This window comes from Podarcis gaigeae (genome assembly GCF_964106915.1).
Source record: "Podarcis gaigeae genome assembly, chromosome: 1".
Lineage (NCBI taxonomy): Eukaryota > Metazoa > Chordata > Lepidosauria > Squamata > Lacertidae > Podarcis > Podarcis gaigeae.
In genome coordinates, this window is record NC_139678.1 from 37,941,046 (window position 1) to 37,963,086 (window position 22,041).

Here is a 22,041-nt window from a genome sequence, read left to right on the forward strand (position 1 = left end):
ACTTGGGATGAAGGTCCTTGAGCTTGAAAGGGGGGAATGAGGCACCTAATCATAAGCCTGCATTTTTATCAGAGCTTCTATATTTTATCAAGGCTTGTATTTAAAAATGAGCTTAAAAAAAAAAAAAAAAGGATTTTCAAATGTTTCATGCCAGGCAGAAAGAACCTTGGCAAGAGGTTTTTCTCCTAAGACAAGGGGGCCCCATTGATTTATAGTAGAAAAACAATTCTCAAAGTCATAAAAAAGGGAGAATTACATATGCTGCCCCAAGGCTGAGAAAACACAATTAAAGGCAAGGGTAAATAGTAAAATAATACCAATGTGCCTCTCAGTAAAATGAGCCAGATCTTCTTTCCAAGGTTGAAAGGCCAAGAGCAGTGAAAAAGGCAACTGGCTTGGCTAGAAGAAAAGAGAGCATTTTTGGGAAATTTTCTAAAGCTGTTGGGAAGAGCTAATGGGAGAAGCATCTAGCTGGCTGGGAAAGGAGGGGGAAAGGGGGGAGGTGTAAACTGAAGAGGCTTCTTTTTAAAAGCTGTTTTTTACTGAGTTCCTTTTTACTTTACAAAGGCTTTATTCTTTTAAAAGGCTACCTATGATAAGTGAATGAAATATATTAGCTTAAATATATTGGCTTAAATGTAATTATGCAAAGGATTTAAGGAATGCTAGATTCTTATTTCATATGGTTGTAAGAGTTGTATTTATCCTGAAATTAAGTCAGCCACCAGCCTAGCCCCCCTGCTAGACAGAAGACGCCATCCAAGCACTCTTGATATATATGGTTGTCAGGCATTTGTTTAGAAACTTTCAAATGAAGGAAATCTTTCAATATTGATGTGAAACTCAAGATCCTTGACATCTGTTGAACATAAAAATGTAAGATTAAACATTTGTTTTAGAAGGCAATAGGGCAAGGAGGGGAAAGAGGTGAGCTGGTAATTAAGATTCCATGTAAGATATATTATTACTTATTTGTCATTTATATATAGCTCTTTGTCTCCCTTATAAGGGCAAGGAAGTGGGTGTATCTTTTGTGGGTGTATCTTTTGTGATTGGTTCTACCAAACAGCCAATAGGAATTTCAACCAGGCTGATTGGACAGAGGCAGCCACAGGAGGAGCAAAGGGGGCTGGATTAAGGGAATATAAGTGCTGGCCAGGATGGCAAGAGGCCAGGCCAGAGCTTGGTAACCATATACCACTGAGCCTCTCATTTATTTGTCTGACAAATAAATTATTATTTTAATTTCTCTATTGCTGCGTTGAATATTTCATTCCAGCTAAGCGTTAACCACAAGCAGGGTGCTACAATATACAGTATTAGCCATATTAATATAAGACTTGCTTGAATCTAAAATGTTTTATGTTTAATGGGTTTTAAGGTTTCTAAGATACTAATGTTGTCATTTTTAATATGTTTAGATATTGTTTATGATGTGACTGTGTCATTGTGATTGTGGTGGTGTATTATTGATTATCTGCAGAATAAATCCATATTTTAAAATGCATCAAAAGCGCTGGGGGAAAGGCCTTTAATCTGTCCTACGGAGCAGCACTGGGCTAGGTAAACCAATGGTTTTATTCAGTATAAAGCGGCTTCACTATTCCTGGGACAAACATGTAAATCTGATGTAATTCACAGTCCTTACTGTGGCCATGATTTGGGCATCTAGAAATCAAATATTTATTTGGCTTCACTGTAATAGCCTTCCCATGGAGAAATTGTTTCAACATGGAGAAACAGTTTTGGAACTTGCTTCCATTTTAAGCTGAGATAGGGATAGGGAAGGGAAAAAAAAGAATTTCCATAAATCCACCCGTATAATTTCCATAAGACAGAGCTGCTGACAGGGAAGGTGAAATTTCTTTTTCTCTATCAAACAGGCTGAACTTCATTTGCCTTCCCTGCCTTGTTATGTCTCCTTATCCCCACAGCAGATTATTTTAAAACAGTGTTTGAAAAGTCACCTTTGGGAACAGACAAATTATCCATTCTGTTATGTCATGTTCTCAAGGAGACTCCGCTACAGCACTTCATTTGGGCAAGAGAAGAAGCCCTGTGCCAAAATAAATGGTCTGTTATTTACAGACATATTTCCCTAGTGCTCCTCAAAGGGCTCATTGAAGCTGAAATTCCATCTGTCCCAGAGGTTGCAAAGGTGCAGCATCCCATTTGCAGAATGACGCAGATGAGTATTAAAGTAACAGCCTGCATATCATTATATATAATTGTTAACTATAATTATAATACTTTATTTCTCTATCTCTCCAAATTGCCACCTGCTATAATTTTTATTCTGGCACACTTTTAGTCATTTTAGAGGTGCAGATCACCTGTGCAGAATAATGCATATGCCTGTGGCGGGGGGGCTGGGGGGGGCTGGAGAACCACCCCAGGAAGACTGTAATAATAGTTGCCCATTCAGTACACTCATATTGGGAAGTCATCCCTGCCTGCATAAGCTAGTGTGAATTGCTGTAAAAATGGCTTCCCGGTACTTACAGCTGGGTGTGCTTTTAAAAGAAGAAGCTGCAGAAGGAAATTATTATACAGTGGTACCTCGGGTTACAGGCACTTCAGGTTACAAACTCCGCTAATCCAGAAATAGTACCTCAGGTTAAGAACTTTGCTTCAGGATGAGAACAGAAAACGTGTGGTGGTGGTGCGGTGGCAGCAGGAGGCCCCATTAGCTAAAGTGGTACCTCAGGTTAAGAACAGTTTCAGGTTATGAACGGACCTCCAGAACAAATTAAGTTCTTAACCCGAGGTACCACTATATAAAATATTACAGGGCAAACAGCTCCACATTGATTTCAGAATTACCTGAAACCTCCAGCGATGAGGAACCTTTTTGGGCTGAGGGTTGCAGTCATTGGAGACCTTCTAGTGGTTCCATGCCAGCGGTGGGTGGGACCAGAGGTAGAGGTGGGTGCTATAACCCATGCAAATTTTATCTTTGCACAATAGTTGACATTCCAGTCCAAGGTTTCAGCATGCACACCCACACAGCCCTCTTCATTCTCCATCCAGGTGTGCAAGAGCCATTGTGACAGTTCAGTGACATGTTCCAGCCAGGCCAAAGGCCTTGAAGATTGCAGAGCAGGGCTGGTAAGAGATGGGCTTTGGGAGTGGACGAGTGGCCTTGGGAGGGGGCAGGGCTGGGGAGTCCTGAGGTGCCAAACAGAGAGGCCTGGAGAGCTACGGTTGTTGCGTGGGCCTGAGGTTCCCCAACACACTATGCATTTAAGGCACTATGATGTCACGTGAAACTGTCATGGCTTCCCCCAGAGAATCATGGGAGCTGTAGCTTGCTAATGATGCTGAGGGTTGCTAGGAGGCCCCTATTCCCTTCCCAGAGCTAGAATTATCAGGTTTAACAACCAGATTGGTTTAACAATCTTTCTTCACAGAAAACTTCTGGAATTGGAGCTCTGTGAGGGGAATAGAGGTATCCTAAAAACTCTTAGCAAACTAAAGCTCCCACAATTCATTGGGGGAGCCACGACTGTTTAAAGTGGTACCACAGTGCTTTAAATGTATGGTGTGGATGTGGCAAGTCAGTCAGTTGCTAGGCAACCTTTGGAACTCGCAGCATAAAATTATCAGCATCCAGTTGCCCTTCAGTCTTACAAGTTACTTTAGTTACTAGGTAAAGGTAAAGGTACCCCTGCCCGTACGGGCCAGTCTTGCCAGACTCTGGGGTTGTGCGCCCATCTCACTCAAGAGGCCAGGGGCCAGCGCTGTCCGAAGACACTTCCGGGTCACGTGGCCAGTGTGACATCGCTGCTCTGGCGAGCCAGAGCTGCACACGGAAACACCGTTTACCTTCCCGCCAGTAAGCGGTCCCTATTTATCTACTTGCACCCGAGGGTGCTTTCGAACTGCTAGGTTGGCAGGCGCTGGGACCGAGCAACGGGAGCGCACCCTGCCACGGGGATTCGAACCGCCGACCTTTCGATCGGCAAGCCCTAGGCGCTGAGGCTTTTACCCACAGCGCCACCCGCTTTAGTTACTAGCATGCTGGATAACTGATGCTTGTGCCTACTCAGGGCTGTTTGATATTTGGTACCAGGTCAGGTTTGTATCATAGAGGAAGGGAAGCTTTAACCTTTTGCCCCTGCCACAAACTGAATCAAAATTTCCTCCTCTCTCCCCCCCTCCACCTGTTATTTGCAAGTTAGATACATCCCTTAATATACAAACTGTTCCTAACTGCAAAATGGCTACCCATTCTTTCTCTGCACATATGGATTCATTTTATTTTTGGACAGAGTCTTCCATTCTCTCCCCCACTGTATCCTCCCCACATCTTGAGCAAGCTCCATCCTGTCCATCTATGTAAATCTTACAGCGGGAATCTCAACCATTTCTGTCTCTCTTCTGCATTTGTTAATTAAATCGCTCGGTCTTTTCTTTTTCTTTTTCTTTTTCTTTTTTCATTTCCCCCTGCCAGTTTTAAGTGCTGCTGCGTGTGAGGCCTTTGTTGTCAAATGTAGAGAAAGAAGAACGATGGGTAAATGTGGAGAGCTGGGATAAATGCAGACCCCTTTTGTGGCTTTTAATGGTCTGCACAAATAACTGCAAAATGTGTCCATGGGACTAACACAAGGCAAGCTTTCAACATAAAGATTCTTACCCCCTCACACAACAGCAGTGATTTGTGAAATCATCTGTCATGTGGCATCGTCAATGTGCATGTGTGTAACAGAATACAAGAGGAGAGGGCCCTACCCCAAGGAGCTTACAGTATGGCATTTGATGCTTGGGAAGCAATAGAAGGCGGTGAGGTAAGTGGTCACGAGGCAAAGCGGAAAGCAATAGGCAGTTGTTTCAGCTCTGTGTTCTCGGGTTTACTTCAGGCTGCAATTCAGCAAGGCACGCCTGCACACTTTGTGCTTCTGAGCAGAGCAGTCCTAATGTTCTGCTAACACCACTGAGACTCTGTGGAGTGGCTGAGATGCCACCACACCCGCAGCCCAGCTGCTCATGGAGGCAGCAGGAGTAGGTGGGTGGGTGGGGCAGGTAGATAGCACTAGGTTTCAGGCTGGGCCCAGATCAGGCCCTCTGTCTGCCAGCGGTGGCAGTGAGAACAGCTTGGGATCCAGTGGATTCCAGGCCAGCTCAGCCCTGCTGTTGGGTTGTCCTGTTGTAGGGACCAAGCAGCCTCCACTGGCAGGGCTACAACTTTTGTTGGGTGGGAGACTGCAGTCGAGGCTCCCGTTTGCCTGTCTGGTGGCAGGCCAGTTGACCTGGCTGGAGAGAGTGGAGAGATGGATACCTTTGTTCAATCCAAAACCGTGTTGACCTTGTTTAAGGGGGAACTGGATTGCAGCTAGGCAGTGAGCAGTACTCTGTTTGAGATGCATCCTAACAAGGCTTCTGTATCAAAGAAATAAATACCTAATGATTTCAGGCTGCACATATAAGCAAATATGACATTAGTCATCCCTTTCCTTTTTGGAAATGTGTTTGCAGATCATTACACCCAACTGAAACACCAAAATGTGAATAAGGCAGGTCCTACTACTCTGCGGGAACAAATAGACAGCTAAACTAATAGAAGACATGGAGAAAGATCAAGAAGCACCTTCTGGTACTGTTCTATTTTCACATCTGGAAGACAAAATGTTTATCATCATTATAGTCAGAAAATTCCACAGCTTAACATCTCAAGACCGGCGTTCCTGTGCCTTGGGCAATCTCTGTTCTTTCATTGGAAAAGTGAGAGAAAGATGAAGAACTACAGTGGAAAACTTGACTGCCTAGAAGCAAATGTCTCAAAGACCATCAAGCCACCGCCAAGGTCTCTGTTTCTGCAGGAGAGCCACCTTGCAGACCCTGACGGTGTTATCCCCATGGCTTTTAATTTTCCACTTTGGATGACTTGATTAATCTCTCAGCTGGTCATCCTTGGACACAAACTGTGCAGAGATCAGCAAAGATTGTCTTAGTGTGTTAATACAGAAAAGTTTCTAGATATTAATTATGCTCCTCAGAACCAGCTCTGCTGGACTCCAAAAGCTCACCCTACTGCTTTTCAGCCCCTCCCTCCCTCCCTCCCTTCCTTCCTTTCTTTCCCTTCCTCCCTTATTTCTTAAGTCACCCCCTCAGGAATTTAATAAACAATTCTATTTGGAAAGAATTGTCCAATATTTTCAGAAGTCAAGCCATCCAGTTTTCCTTCACGAAGGCAAAGCCTGCAGATGCCAAGTAGATGAAACCTCCACTTTTGAAAGGAAGGCAGAACAGGGAGGAATAAAAATGCAAGAAATCACAAGCAAAGCACAGTTGCTGGTTCCCTTGATGCAGTTCCTTCAGCTACTACCAGGAGCAACATGGATGCAATCAATACCATACAAGAGGAACTTCCAAACTGTGGCTAGCAAGCATGAACCGGCTAACAGCCCCTCCTGTAACAGTGGTGGGAATATATAGAGGATGGAGTACAGTACTTTTCTATGCACTGTGAAACTTCATTCATTCATTTATTTATTGCATTTCATAAATTACAGAATTGTAGAGTTGGAAGGGACCATGAGAGCCATCTAGTCCAACCCCCTACAATGAAGGAATGTTTTGTCCAACATGGGGCTCGAGCCTGTAACCCAGAGATTAAGAGTCTCTACTAACTGAGCTATTCATTTCTCATCTGTTTCTCCAAGGACCTCAATATGGCAGGCATGGTTCCCCTCCTGCTCGTGAAATCTCCACAACTGCCCTGTAAAGTAAGTTAGGCTCGCAGGCAGTGATTGGCCCAGTGTCACCCAGCAAGCTCCATGGCCGAGTGGGGATTTCAACCCTGGTCTCCCAAATCCTAGTCTGACACTCTAACCACTACACCACCACTAGGGCTTATCATAACCTAATGGATTGACAGCAATGTATTGGTTATCATAAAGATCCATGAGTAGGTGGACTGATTAGAGCAGGCTTTCCCAAACTTGGGTCTCCAGCTGTTTTTGGACTACAATTCTCATCATCTGACCGCTGTCCTGCTAGCTAGGAATGATGGGAGTTGTAGTCCAAAAATAGTTGGATCCTCACGTTTGGAAAACCCTTGATTGGAGTGTGGGATCTGGTAATTTTTTGATATGTCAGGGGTCTAGCCAGATGGTGGACACTGGGGCATCAGGGTGGAGGGAGTCAATAAATCCCCCCTCCCCCCAAAAATCCACACATTCCTGACTCAAAATGACTATTTTGGTTTTTTAGGAAGATAGTTTGAATTGGAAGCCCCAAAAACATATTCCATCCCATACACTTCTACAATAAGACAAAAAGCTTTTTGTATTTCAGCATGCGTTTGGCTGGACGATTAAGGTGTCTGCTGCTGTGGTTTGTTTTATAGAACTGTATTTTCTTATATTCCTTATTACTCTTGATAGCCTTCTGTTGCCATCAGTGCCTCTACTATCCTGTGTTATTTTTCTTCATTGCTTGCCATAGTTAAGATTGAAGCACTTTCTCCTGTAGTGCAAATACCTTGGAACTGCAGTGGAAGTTCTCCATGCTATTTTTAGGAGGCTGAGAGACCTCTCGCTTTACACTAAAGTTGTAAAAGTGGTCATAATAGATGTTGAGTCCATTTGTCTGGATTGTCCAGCATGATTTGTAATCCTTTGGCAGGAATTGTTATTATATAAAATGGTTGTATAAATCTGTTCCATGACTTAGGGAAATAAGAAATGTAAAAATATGTCTAGCTTCTTAGTTCTTGACAGAAGCCCAGAAACAAAATTAGTTTGGGGGGCATTTTCTCAGCTGGCTCTGCATCCAGACTGCAGTGTGAATCTACAAATCTGTGCCAGTTCTGCCTGTGGGATGACTCCATGCCCATAGATAGAGAAGTGCATGGGCAGTTGTATTGACCTGAACCATTTTTTATTCTTTTGATGTAATTCTCAAGTGCAACCAAAAGATCCAAGCAGTGCAGTCCAGTCTAGAAACCATCGGGGGTCCTGGTAGCCCCTAATTTTAGGGAACAGGGTTTCTGTTTTTGGAAATCTGACCATGTCCCAGTATGTGGGGTGTGTCACACCATCCGACCACATGGCTATCACCACTCAAGTCTTGTGACTGTCATCTTAGAGCATATTTCTTATTTGTTCTTGCTGCTGCAAACTTTATAGAATGATGCTTCAAGAAATGGAAGTGTGGAGCAAACAAACTTTGTTTAATCCTGAGCAATGATTACTACAACTGGGGGGTTGGATCTCAAAAGGCTACTCCCCCAACTCATGACTGCTTTTATAATAGAATTTATAAAAGCAGAAAATGACTACTAACAGTTGGTTGGTTTGTTACTTCAGAATTGCTTGCACAGTTTCCAATCTGGGTCAAAACTTTGTATGATTCCCAGATTAGCTTGAAAAGCTCAAGCTAATTAATTCAGGATGGCCATATCCACAATCTGATGTACCATTCTCTTGAGCCTAGGTATATGATTTGTTTTCCAATACTTTGTGCAAACAATTCTAGCTGTCGTGATCATATAAAAGTGGAGAGTCTCTTTATCCCTTTGCTACCTGTCTTTTATCATACATTTGCAACAATACCTTGGGGTCAAGGGAAATTTCTTATTAACTTTCTTGTTTATTGCTGTTAGAATTTATTTCCAGAAATTCTTTTGGTTTGTTTACATCACCACCAACAGAGGTGTCACATTTTCAACAGCTGTCAGAATAAGCATGCGAGGTCTTCAGTTTCTTACTGGAGTTCTATACCATTGTACCATAAGTGTTTTCCCCACTACATGTGGTGGCCATTTTACATAGGTCCAGTGTGACCTGGGAAGGAGTTAAGTATATGTATGTGCTGTTGTGCACCCTGATGTATCTTTAATAATGAACTTACTCAACCACTATCCACAGCCATCTTGCTTGAGGCAATATTACAATGGAGCTACCCTTGGGCTCTTGTGATTTCATTCCTTGTGGAAATGGGAAAACAATGTCCCTCCAGCTCCCTCCAATCCCAGCTAGCATGGCCTCTGGGAAAGGATGATGGGAACTGTAGTCTACCAACATCTGGAGGGCCACAGATGAGTCTTTGAAACATGTGGGAATGGGTGGGTTTTGGCAGCACGCTCTGGCTCCCCCCTCACATGAGTGGTATCACACACAGAAATGAAACAACCAAACAGGGCTAGTGAATCATAAGATCAGATTCAGGGCTAGTGAATCATAAGATCATATGAGATCAGACCAAAGATCCATCTAGTTCAGCATTCTTTTCTCACAGTGGCCAACTGGAAACCCACCATCTAGACAAAGGCACAATAGCATTCCTTCTCAGGCAACAGGAAATTCTGAACCGTCTGTTTGGAGTGCCAGTAAGTCTGTCACAAAATTTTCTATCTAATCTGCTTTACTAAACAAGGGGATTGTTGTAAATAATTTTCACTTCCTACAGTTTTGTTGGCGTTGCATGTAATGGAACAAAATGAAACACAACAACCCTGAATCTCATCTTTGTCTTAGCTAAACCTCCCTGGAATATAGATGATTTCCTCTGACACATCCTTTTACTATTACAGAAAGTAAGATTAAGGATAATTTATGTTCATTTTTGAAATAAGTAAAACTCGTCTGTAAAATTGTAGATGCCTCTGAATGTACCTCAAGGAATGTGACACCAGCAGTTATATAATTTTATTGCTGATGTTAACTCTGTGACAAACTCTCAGCTACAGTTTGTAGAGAACGTCAGAAAATGAACCTTATGAATTTTAATGTCTTTTAACTTTGGACATTGATGTATGTTTTGTACAGCTGCACTCTTCTTTGTGCTGACATAAATAAAAGGTATCCTTAATCAAACATTTAAAGAGTGTTGTATTTTCAGAATGTTATTTTTTAAAGAAAAAATCAGCTAGAGGTTGCAATCAGCCATAAATATTTAGTGTGCCTGCTCTAATCTCAATCATTTAAAAAAATATCAAAGAGGCCAACTAAAAATGCTTGTATGTCTAGCTGGCAGGTCAGAACTGGTGTGAAAGCAACTCTTGAAAGCTGAACATAATGAAAGCAAATTGCATCTTCCCAGCTAGTAGGTAAGTCTCCCTAACGATAATGCTCAAACTGCTTAGAGGTTATTCAGACAACTGAATTGGACTGTTGAGAATTTGAGCAGAGTACATCCATTCTGATTTCTATACAAGGTGAAGTGGTCATAGCGAGCTTACAACTTCTCTGACATTTTTTGCTCAAGTGACCTTTGGGAACTCTTTGATAACATGATAAACGATCTGCAAACCAGGTTTAAAAAACCCCCAAAAGCACAAAGCTACTGCTTTACCACATGCCAAACTCAGCACAGTCCCATGCACTCAACATGCCCATTTTACCAAGTGAATTATCATCTTGAAATGAGAGTAAGTCACGTGCTTCTTTGAAGTAAGTGGCCGGAGAACTGTAGGTGCAGGCTGCATATGGGTTTGTGCTATTTTTTGCAGCTAAAAAATGAAAAGGACATTATAGGGTATTCCCCTCACAATAAGAGGCTTCTCCATGAATACACCACTCAACAGTATTTGACGTTTCCCTAAACAGAAGATGTAAGCCTACTAAATATAGACTGTAATGCTATGCATTCCTTCTTGAACTGAACAGGACTTAAAAAAGGTAAAGGGACCCCTGACCATTGGGTCTAGTCGTGACCGATTCTGGGGTTGTGGCGCTTATCTCGCTTTATTGGCCAAGGGAGCCGGCGTACAGCTTCCGGGTCATGTGGCCAGCATGACTAAGCCATTTCTGGCGAACCAGAGCAGTGCACGGAAACGCCATTTATCTTCCCGCTGGAGCGGTACCTATTTATCTACTTGCACTTTGGTGTGCTTTCAAACTGCTAGGTTGGCAGGAGCCGGGACCGAGCAACGGGAGCTCACCCCGTGGTGGGGATTCGAACTGCCAACCTTCTGATTGGCAAGTCCTAGGCTCTGTGGTTTAACCCACAGTGCCACCCCGTATCCGAATAGGACTTACTTCTGCATAAATGTGAAAGGTAATCTGAGCCTTTCTTAATCTTATGTGAATTTACAATCTGCCCTTAAACTTATTGTGGGTTAAGATGCTGCTGTCTCGTGAAATAAAAGAATAAAAACAAGTAGGACTCTGGGAAAAGAATTATAGAGGGAAGGGGCAGGTTCCAGGGTAGCTGGGAAGGGGTTCTGAGACTCCTGACTCCCATTTTGTTGGCATACTTTTGTCTTGAAAGACAATGGGATGCACCTCTGGGGGCAACATCCGACCTATCCTGTACTTTGTTACAAAATACGACTGTTTTGATGCATTGTTTCTCAATCCGACTGGAGTTCTTAAGCTGCTCCTAATGCACTTGTAGGTAAGGGGTAAACAACTTTGCACAGGGTAAAGATATCCTGGCTGTTAACACTCCTTGGGGTGAACCCAAACAGAAACTAATCTGACACTAACAAAGCTATGCTGATGTGAACAGCTGGAGAGGAAAGACTTGTACAATGCCTGAGCTGAGAAGAACAACTGCACTGTAAGGTGGTAACGTGAACAGACCCTAAGACCCCAAGAGAATAGCAAGAAGGTAGATTGGACCCACCGTTTAAAATAAGTAGGTAGGTTGGGCCTGCCACAATGGCCTCTCTCCAGAATTCCAACCCTGCCTATATGCTTCTCTATCAGGTAAGTCAAGTCATGATCTGTGTATTAAGGGTAGAGGCACTGGCCCCACCTGTCCCAGCACAAAATTCCTCCTTTTGCTAATTTGGAGTTGGGACAAAAGCTGTGTTGCTCTAGCTTGCTGTGGCGGCTCCTGAGTTATTGGAGTATGATAATGGACCACACCAAATTTTCCAGGGAGGGGAGAAAGGCTCTCAAAGTGTCATCTTGGCCCAAGAGGGCTCCTTTCACAACTAGATCTTTTTCAAGTCCCATTTTAAGCCTCTGTTAAACTGCAGAATAAGTATTTGTGCACAACTTCCTTGGCTGGAAAGTAAAAAAAAGACCCTCTATAGGACCGAGCAGCATGGGTTGTTCCTCTCCTTGTTCATTTACAGCATGACATTTTCAGACTGAAATGCAAACATTTTAAAGGATTTTAAACTAGATTTTTTAATTATTATTTTAATAAACATTTTAAAATATATAATATAGGAAGCTAAAAGATGCTATAAGTCATTGGGATTTTAAGTAAGGGGAGGGGTGTAAACCATGTAAAAAATTTTCCCTTCCAAGAAAGACTCATTCTTGCAGTTTCTCTATATGGCATTTTAATTTAGGTGTCTTTTTGTGTAGTTTCAAAGAAACTGCTTTCATCTAAAGATAAGGCAAAGAAGAAAAGTGTATTCATTGAACAAGCATCCAATTCTTGTTATTACTAGAAAGGAAGCATTATCAAAATCTAACTTGGAAAAAAGGAGTAAACAAAGATATAAGAACAGTAAATTTGCTTACATTTTCAGTGATGAAACAAACAGTGAAGCTTATGAAAGAATAAAAGAGACATAATCAGCATTATCATGTAGGTAAGACAAATGAAATAAAGGATAAAAGCTTTCCTTTCTTCTCTGCGTTTGATAATGTGAAGAGGAATTTTCAGATATCCTTGACAATTTTCCTCCTAATTAAAAAAAGTAATAGAAATGAAACAGATGGAGCCAATTTTCATAGTTGAGATGGAAGCTAAGGAGGTGATATTAATTTATGTAGGAACATCGTTTCAATGGATGTGTACTTTACATAACTTGGCTTATGTAAACTTTTTGATACAGGGCTGCTATTCTTTTAAAGAGCTTTTGCGCACAACTGAAAAGCATTCCTAAATATGCTGTAAGCTCAATGCAAAATTGGCATGTCCTTATTCCATGATAATACAACATAAACCCTACAGGCTGTATCAGAAGCAAAAACAGATCTGGCTACATGATTATTTTTATTAGATACAGGAGGGTTATTTCTGCCCCTTTACAACTACGTAGGTAAAGGTGGCATAATATTAAAGTTTGGGCTTCTCTTGTAAGTTTCTTTCTTAAATATCCAGCCCAATCTTCCAGGTTGGAAAGTTTTCAGTAGTGCTACTCAGCAGACGGAAGAAACTGTAGATAAAAGGACCAGGAAAAGTCTGCTCCCTCTGTAGCAGGCATGAAGAACCTTTGGCTCTCCAGAAGTTGTTGGACTACAACTCCCATCATTCCTGGCCACTGACCATCTTGGTGGGGCTGATGGGACAGCAACATCTGGAGGGTTAAAGGTTCTCCATACCTGCACTACAGTTTTAGAACAGGGTGGGAAATCTGTGACACTCCAAATGTTGTTGGGATCCAACACACATTTCTTATTTTCTTTAAGTTCTCCCAAGGGAAAAGTCTCTCTGCAAAGCTAGGACGTGTGCCTCCTTCCACATGCTTTCAAAATTGAAATGCCATAGAAAATAGTGTTACATGATCACTTGGCATTGTTTCCAAGGACTGTGGAAAATCTGGCTTCATGCTGTCAACGTGCAGCTCTCTCTCTCTCCCCTGTACAGCCCAAGGAAAGAATGTTATAAGATCGCATGGCACCATTTCCAGGAAGGTTTCTGGGATAGTTTTGAAAGTGTGTGGCATGTCACAAACTACTTATGAACCTCCCTCAGCTTCAAAAGTGGTTTGCCATACAAAATATATTCAAGGGAGTGGCAGAACGTCAGGTCGAGAAATAACAACAACAAAACCAAATGTTCTTTTAGATGCACACAGTGATTGATTTTGGATTGGATTGGGATATAGTGAGAAGAGGTGCATAACTGATAAATGCTCTTTCTTCTTATATTTTTAAATATGTATTGCAGTGTTGAGAGAAGATATTACACTTGTTGGGAATTGTTGTATAAAATGCTATGGTGTTAAAGATATGTGTTAGAGATATATGTCCTATTCCTGCCTGATTTGTAATGGATTGTGTATCTATGTGCAAGCTCTTGTGCCTAATCTGGATGTAGTGGAGAGGAAATGATGGGGGGAGGGGGAATAAAAGATCATTGAGGACTCCACTGGGTTTTGGACATGGAAATGACCAACCTGCTCCATCTGCCCAGAAATAATGATAATGTGGACTTCTGAAGGTTCAAACAGTGACTAATGAAAGCTGCATCATTATGATAGTAGGAGATAGTTGGCATACTGCAGAGGAGGACAAAGGTAGAGTTTGACGCTACAGGTTTTATAATTAAAAGGACATAAGGAATGATTTATTAAGGCCAATGAGATGACAAAGGAAGGGAGGAAATCAGCAGTATAGAAAGTCAAAACAAGGATACAAAGTGTGGTAATTGAGCAGAATGGAGAGATGATGATGGATCTCCATCTCTTGCTGTGTGATAGCATCAAAACCAAGTTGTCCATCAACTTCATCTCATTACCAATCCAATATTTGAGTTTCCACTTAATATGTTAGGCAAACATAACACTAAACCTATCATTAAAATTACAATGCATTTATGTTTACAGAATTTCTCAGAGACGGATTTAAGGGAGCACGATTCGGTCACACTGGGTCCAGAGCCTCAGGGGCACCTCCAGGGACACTACAAGTATTACTTAGAATGGAGTGTGAGAGGCAACAATGCACACATGCTGAATTTTGGCATTGTGCAGGGTGCTGCTAAAATTTGAGGCTCACCTTGGAGTTCCTCCAAACCCACTAAATTTACTATAAGGAGTTCATGGTTTCCAGATATTTGCCACCTGCTAGCCTAGTTAGAGCACTTGAATTCAAAATAATGTAAGCCATCCTCAGGCCTGGAAGTAAATAAGTCAAGGGTCAGGTCTGTGGCAAGGAGCACCCTAGCTCCATCCTATCATGTAATCAGGGTTCTGAAATGCCAGTGGGGGTGTGGTAGGGGCAAGCTGGGGCCCTACTTAGATGGCATTCATGGTGGCTGCCAACTGCATTAACTGACCTCTTAGATTATGGTTTTAAGCCAGGCCAGCAACTCCTTCCAACACATCTTGTGTGATCAGCAACTGGATGAGGTTGGGGTTGCTTTAATCTGTCCTGTGCACACCCAGCCACTGAGGAATAACAGCCAATAGTTAATTCTCTATTGACAGAAGTGTGATGGAGTCCTTATGGAGTAATGTGTTCTGTAACATGCTGGAATTGTGAGAAGCTGGAACCGCATTGTGATGCATTCACATATTGTACAACAGCGAGGGGGGAAGGAATATCCCTAATTTGCCAAAGCCAACTTCAGGAAGTGCCAATTTGAAACCAAAAAAGAATTAGTGAGTTTTATTCAGAAATGTGCTCTTCTGCGTGATGCGCCCTTAAGAACAGGATAGATAGTAATAGTCTGCAGACCCATAGCCACTAGCCCCAAAGCTCTAGCACAGGGGTTAGCAAAGTTTTTCAGCAGGGGGCCAGTCTACTGTCCCTCAGACCTTGTGGGGGGCCAAACTATATTTTGGGAAGAAAGAAAAAAAAAGAACAAATTCCTATGCCCCGCAAATAACCCAGAGATGCATTTTAAATAAAAGGGCACATTCTACTCATGTAAAAACATGCTGATTCCTGGACAGTCCGTGGGCCAGAATTAGAAGGCGATTGGGCCGGATCCAGCCCCCGGGCCTGAGTTTGCCTATCCAATGCTTTGTGCCAGCTTCTGCTATTGCACCAGCTTAGCTGAATCTGGCCCTAGGCTGTTTTTTATTTTTTTGTATTTTAGATATTCAGATACTCAGATATTTCAGAGATATCCTTTGCGTGCCTACTCAGAACATTGAACTCAATGGGAATTACTCCCAAGTGTGTATAGGACTGTAGCCTTAAACTACCATTATGTTTATCAATATTGAAAAAGTGCTAAGCATCATATATACAAGGCCTGCAGATTTTTTAAAAATGTAGTAGCTCTTTTCAAGATCTAAAGGAAGTTATAAAGAGATTATGTTTCTACATAGACTCAAACGTAAGGATTAGCAAGTGAAGACATCAAGTAAAAGAGCATCTGAAGTAGAAGATCTGAAGGTGGTTCTATGGCCACAAGACATCATCTACTACAGTCTGTGCTGCATAGGGGTTATATATATATATATACCCTCAATTTTGAAATCTCTTTGACCAGGGTATCATAGTAGGGCTAAGTGATTATTTAGATGCACACCAAATTTTGGTGAAGGGGAATGGGGATTAATCCCTACATTGCAGTATATAATTTTGTGCTGGCACTTTAATATGCATTAAATACATTTCACACATGCTATGCTTATTTACTTCTGATAGTCCTTTGAAGCACACTGGAAAGAACAAGAAATTATTAGCAGGTTGCAGTACAGTAATGGTGAAATGGGAGGTTTCCTGCAAGTACATTTAATGCCCTACAGATTCTTATTTTATCAACTTGCTTGCAAAGTACACAATCTGAAATTATTCTCCGCCACACCATTTCTTTCAAATCTCTTTCACACCTGTCTGCTATTTTGTTTGAGCTTGAAAATGTCCCTGATCATATCATGCTCCTCTGATTTCACTGTTGTAATTGTAATAGTATGTTTTATTTGTAAAAGAAATGTAGCAGGACTGGTGCGGTACCCATAGCCCTTCAAGTTTTGTTGGACTCTCAACACTGATCCGGCCCTGCCAGCATGACCAGTGGTAATGATGGAATGATAGAATCATAGAGCTGGAAAGGATCCCATGGATCATCTGATCCAACTCCCTGCAATGAAGGAAAATGCACCCTTAAGGGATCTGCTGTAACCAACTGAGCTAACTAATGCATGATGGGAGTGGTAGTCCAACAACATTAAGAGGGCACCAGGTTCCCCATTCCTGATATGTATAAACACAAACACTGAATGCAAAATATTTCTGGGGTGGGTGCACTATTTAGACCAGGCATCCCCAAACTCGGCCCTCCAGCGATTTTGGAACTACAATTCCCATCATCCCTGACCAGTGGTCCTGTTAGCTAGGGATGATGGGAGTTGTAGTCCCAAAACAGCTGAGGGCCAAGTTTGGGGGTGCCAGATTTAGACAGTGATATATATTTCTCCATTTCCTTCATAACATGATAAGCCTTGTTGTGTTTGAGGGCTCTCCTGCTCATTCTGCTGCAAGGTTCCTTTCCTAACAGCATCACTGAATGTAAAAGTTATTGCTTACTCAGAAATTGCTGAGCTCTGGATCAGGATCGCAGGCTGCAATCATTAAAATACTTACTTGAACACCACCTGTGAAATCTAAAGTGATTTGGCCGGCAATGCTCTACCTACTTGCCTGGGAGTAAGTCCCACTAGATTCAGTTGGCCTTACTTCCGATTAGATAAATATACGATTGCGCTGTCAGGTAACCAGGTTAGTAAAGAAAAAGAAGAACCAAATTTGCTAGTTATGTGGATGTGACCCAGTAGCCTGTTCTTCAAAATAAAAGCTAAACCCTAAAAAATAAAAAATAAAATAAAATGGTGCTTTGTGCCAGAACATAGCTGCAAAATCTGTTCCTAATCCTAGGACTGAGTCCAAGAACATCTGAAGAAAAATGCTTCCAGGCATGCATATGTAAAATGCATCTTATTTTGCTTGCTGCTAAGCAATTGCAGTTTATTTCCTACCTGTATACTAGGGTAACACTGGCATGGTATTGGTAGGGAGGAAAGCAATGAGGGATTACAGATAATATGTTGCTTTTGATTCCATATAAAGGTAAAGGTAAAGTTACCCCTGACAGTTAAGTCCAGTTGCAGATGACTCTGGGATTGCGGCGCTCATCTCACTTTACTGGCTGAGGGTGCAGCCGTTTGACCGCACAGTTTTTCCAGGTCATGTGGCCAGCATGACTAAGCTGCTTCTGGCGCAAAGGAACACTGAAACCAGAGCAGCACACACAAATGCCATTTACCTTCCCACCAGAGTGGTACCTATTTATCTACTTGCACTTTGACATGCTTTCAGACTGATAGGTTGGCAGGAGCAGGGACCGAGCAACGAGAGCTCACCCTGTCGCGGGGATTCGAACCGCTGACCTTCTGATCCCAAGGGGTTCAGTGGTTTAGACCACAGCACCACCCGCATCCCTTTTGATTCCATACCTCTGGAAAAAAGCCAACAAGAAGTTCTGCACAAGCCCCTTGACATGAATGAGACTGCATGAAATGACTTATATCACTGATTTGTCCTCATTGCATTCATTGAGACCCTTCTTGGTGTTTTTATGGTATTAAAAATAGCATGGTAGTGGAGGAGGAGGAGGAATGAAGGGGAAGTCCATGACTGTTTTCCCCATCAGAGCAAGGGGTAATTGAGGGACTTTCCTTGGTCCAGCTAGTGAATGAGGCAATAATTAGCTTTTCAAGTTTGTTTCTGAGGCATTAGCATAGAGCGATTAACAGGATAAAGAGAATCATCAAGCAGAGTTTGGATACTTCCTTCTCTTTAACTTCACGCTATTAGTTTGAATGGCAACACTTCTTGGCAGGGTTGTTTGCACTTCTAATTAAAAGCTAAAGGTTGCATTTCAGCTGATAAAGATCTTCTGTTAAAGCTCAGGGTGTTTTACAAGTTGAACTTATGCAAGTCAGAAGTAAGTACTACGGATTTCAAGGGAGCTTATTCCCAGGAATCCATGCATAGGTTCCTAAGGAATTGGACATTGTGCTATGTCCTGCTGTTCTTGGGATTTGGGGGGAGGGAAGCCTCATTCAGTGGCGGAGGGTGGGGGGTGCAGGGGAGGCCGGCCGCACCGGGCACAACATCTGGGGGTTTAGGGTTAGGGGGCGCAAATCCACGGGTTAGGGAGTGCAAATTACTTGCCTTGCCCCAGGTGCTGACAACCCACGCTACGCCACTGGCCTCATTGCACTCCTTGTGCAGGATTTCACTACTGTAGTAGGAGCAGCTCACTGAATGTGGTCTTTTACGTCTATATTAGATTTGTCCAGGTTAACAGTATAGCCTGGCCCAAAATTTCTGGGTATTTCCTTTTTGAGAAATATATTGTTTATTTATCTTAATTCTTAAATTTATTAGACAGCTGTGAAACTGGTTGTGAAAGTATATTCCTCGTTAATTGTAACATTCCAGCTATTTTCTACTGCATCCTGATATTCTGATAATGGGGAAAATGATATAACAACATTTCATTCAGTTATTGTTGTTACCATTGTTTAAAATGGATAGTTTTCTGTTATCAATGTGGAATTTGGGCTTAGAAGAGAGGAAGAATGGGGTATTAATTATTGAGAAGAAGTTCAATATGTATTTAGGGAGCTAGTCACAGCAAATAATACAGAGCACTCGCATGACTCATAGCAAATTATGTAATCATTTACTTTAAAACTTCGCCAGTTGTGTCACAGTCTGATTGAAGCCAGACCCCTTAAGATCTGATTCCAGTTACTTCCTGGCCTGATTTCTTCTTAAGTGTTAAATGTTTAAATTCTTCCAATGTTTTGATTAATGTTTTCCATGTTAAGGACATAATGCTTCTGTATGGTAATTGGTTTTTCTCCTTCTTCCAGTACTCTGGTGATGAAGACAATGACCAATTGACCATTGAAGAGAATGGTTAAAAAACATACACATACTACTGTATTAAAATTTGCCTGGGATAGATTTTTTGTTATATATGATCATGTGGGCATGGACTTCAGTGAAGCAAAGTCATTTTCACCAGTTGTGGATATAACTCATTGTATCAGATCACATGCCAGTTTTAATTATTTTAAGGAATATACTACCAATTGAGAAATAATTCCAGCTGTTATTGGACCAAATCCAAATTGAACTGAGCAATGCTCAGTGCAGGAGTCAAGTTTGGAAATTGGGATTAGCCAATTTTTGTATTGCCCTAACTTTAGCTGTTGAATCTCCACTCCAAACATCATACAGTCTTTAGCTCCTCCTGCTAAACTGTACATATTTTTCAGTCTCCACAGAGCACCACTGTGTCATGGTGTCCAACTGATTGTGTGTCGAGGTCCCCAAGCCACCCCCCAAATAACTCACAACGCACACTTAATTTTTGTTTAAGGTTTTTGGCATAATTTTGGCCACAACTTTATTTAAATACAAAACCGTGAGTGGTTGTTTAGGCATTGGTTAAGACTATCTGTCCCCCCGCCTGGGGACAGAACTGACTTCCGGGCACCACCAAAAGACAGTGCGGGGGAAAGCAAGTCAGGGAGAAATGGAGCTGAGTCACAGACCCTCAATTCTCATCCGCATGCTCCCCGAAGGCTTACCGGCCCTAGTCCCATTCCAGGAATTGGACGAAAAGATGGCAAGCCCCAGGATTCCTTTAACGGAATTCCCTTTCTGCAGCAACCATGGAGGGGCAGGCCCAGCCTATCCTAACCCCTCCTCCACCAATTTATAACCAATGCCTAACCACAACCTTACAAGTTGTGACGATTTGCTACGCAGTAGGCAAAAACCAAATGGCCCAGCCAATCAGCCAGATGGACAAAATTCCTACCAAGCCCCTGCCCCAACGGCAGACAACCCCATGACAGGCATAGCAAGGTCAATGCAACAACCTCTTACTTAAGGGCGGATGGGCGGGTGATCCGTTGCACGCAGCAAAGAGAAAGCTCCAGGCTGCGTGCAGAGTATTTAAACATTTTACCCCTCCCACCAAAATTGCAACATAACTTTTACCCCACCAACCCAGTGAACCAATCACTGCCCCAGGCCATCTTTAGAGACCCTGCCTGGTAACAGAGGGGTGGCTCAGCAGACCCCACCGCAACACACTTTCCCCATCATGTTGTTTTTTAAAAAATGTACAAGAAAGTCGGTCATATTTATTTACATGTGGCATCACTCCACCAGGAGCTTAATCTCATTGGCTAGTAGCTGGTTCATGTTGAATATACCCCCTGGGAGCTTGGTGAGCAACTCTCTCTCTGTGGTTTCAGGGTTGCTGTCAACAGAGCTGGAGCTGGAGCTCATATTGTCGACAGTGGCGCTAGCTGGAGGGCCCAGCTCTGGCTCGCTAGTCTCGCTAGCCGTGGACACCACAGAGAGCAAGGACATGCGTCGTGTCAAGCGACCGGGGGGAAGAAGGGAAGCGGCATAGTCCGCTATGATACCAGCTACATCTAGATTACAAGCCTTGTCAAAGGCAATGAAACCTACATTTGCATTGGCCTCGCAGACGTAGAACGAGCCATCATCCTTCATGAGAAGGTCGATGCCACATACATTCATCCCCAAGATGTTGGACACCTGGATTGCCAGCTGCTTGCCTTGTTCACTCAGTGAGCACATCATTCCTATGCCACCAAGCAAGCAATTGCTCTGCATTCTACCTCCCCATCATGTTATCTCAGAGGGCTATTTCCAGGATAGCTCTCCCAAGTTCCTTAATATTTCAGGTCATTATCTTCACCTTTCCTTTGTATATTCTCACCATCACATAAATCCGTGCAGTAAATATTGTTCAAATAGCTATATATGGCAAAGGAAAAAGGAGGCTAAGATATAGGGTGAATTATGGAATATAAGGCTAAGTTATTATTATATTTATTAAATCTGTATACTGCCCTATACTGGGAGATCTCAGGGCGTCTTTCCCCAGGGTGTCTTTGCCCAGTGACTCTGTGGCCCATACATTGCACCAAAATCCTGGGCAAGGTTTTGCCCAGTATCTTCTCAGTGTGATGTGCTCATGGGAAAAAAGCTGTCCCATGAGCCCTTGCTGCAGAAGGGAGGGGAAAGCCTATATAGAATCATAGAATCATAGAGTTGGAAGAGACCACAAGGGCCATCAAGTCCAACCCCCTGCAAGCAGGAAACACCATCAGAGCACTCCTGACATATGGTTGTCAAGCCTCTGCTTAAAGACATCCAAAGAAGGAGACTCCACCACACTCCTTGGCAGCAAATTCCACTGTCGAACAGCTCTTACTGTCAGGAAGTTCTTCCTAATGTTTAGGTGGAATCTTCTTTCTTGTAGTTTGCATCCATTGCTCCGTGTCTGCTTCTCTGGAGCAGCAGAAAACAACCTTTCTCCCTCCTCTCTGTGACATCCTTTTAGATTGGGTTGATCTTTATTACGGCCATTGGTCCGTTACACGACAGTTTCCCATAC

General features: G+C 42.5%; 1 long non-coding RNA gene across 1 annotated transcript; it reads left to right on the forward strand.

The window, feature by feature from the left end:
• Positions 1–3,368: 3,368 nt before the first annotated feature.
• LOC310846755 lies at positions 3,369–6,040 on the forward strand. Its single transcript, XR_014565538.1, has 3 exons — positions 3,369–3,448; positions 4,652–4,787; positions 5,476–6,040. It is a non-coding gene; the product is annotated as an uncharacterized lncRNA (long non-coding RNA).
• The last annotated feature ends 16,001 nt before the right edge of the window (positions 6,041–22,041 follow it).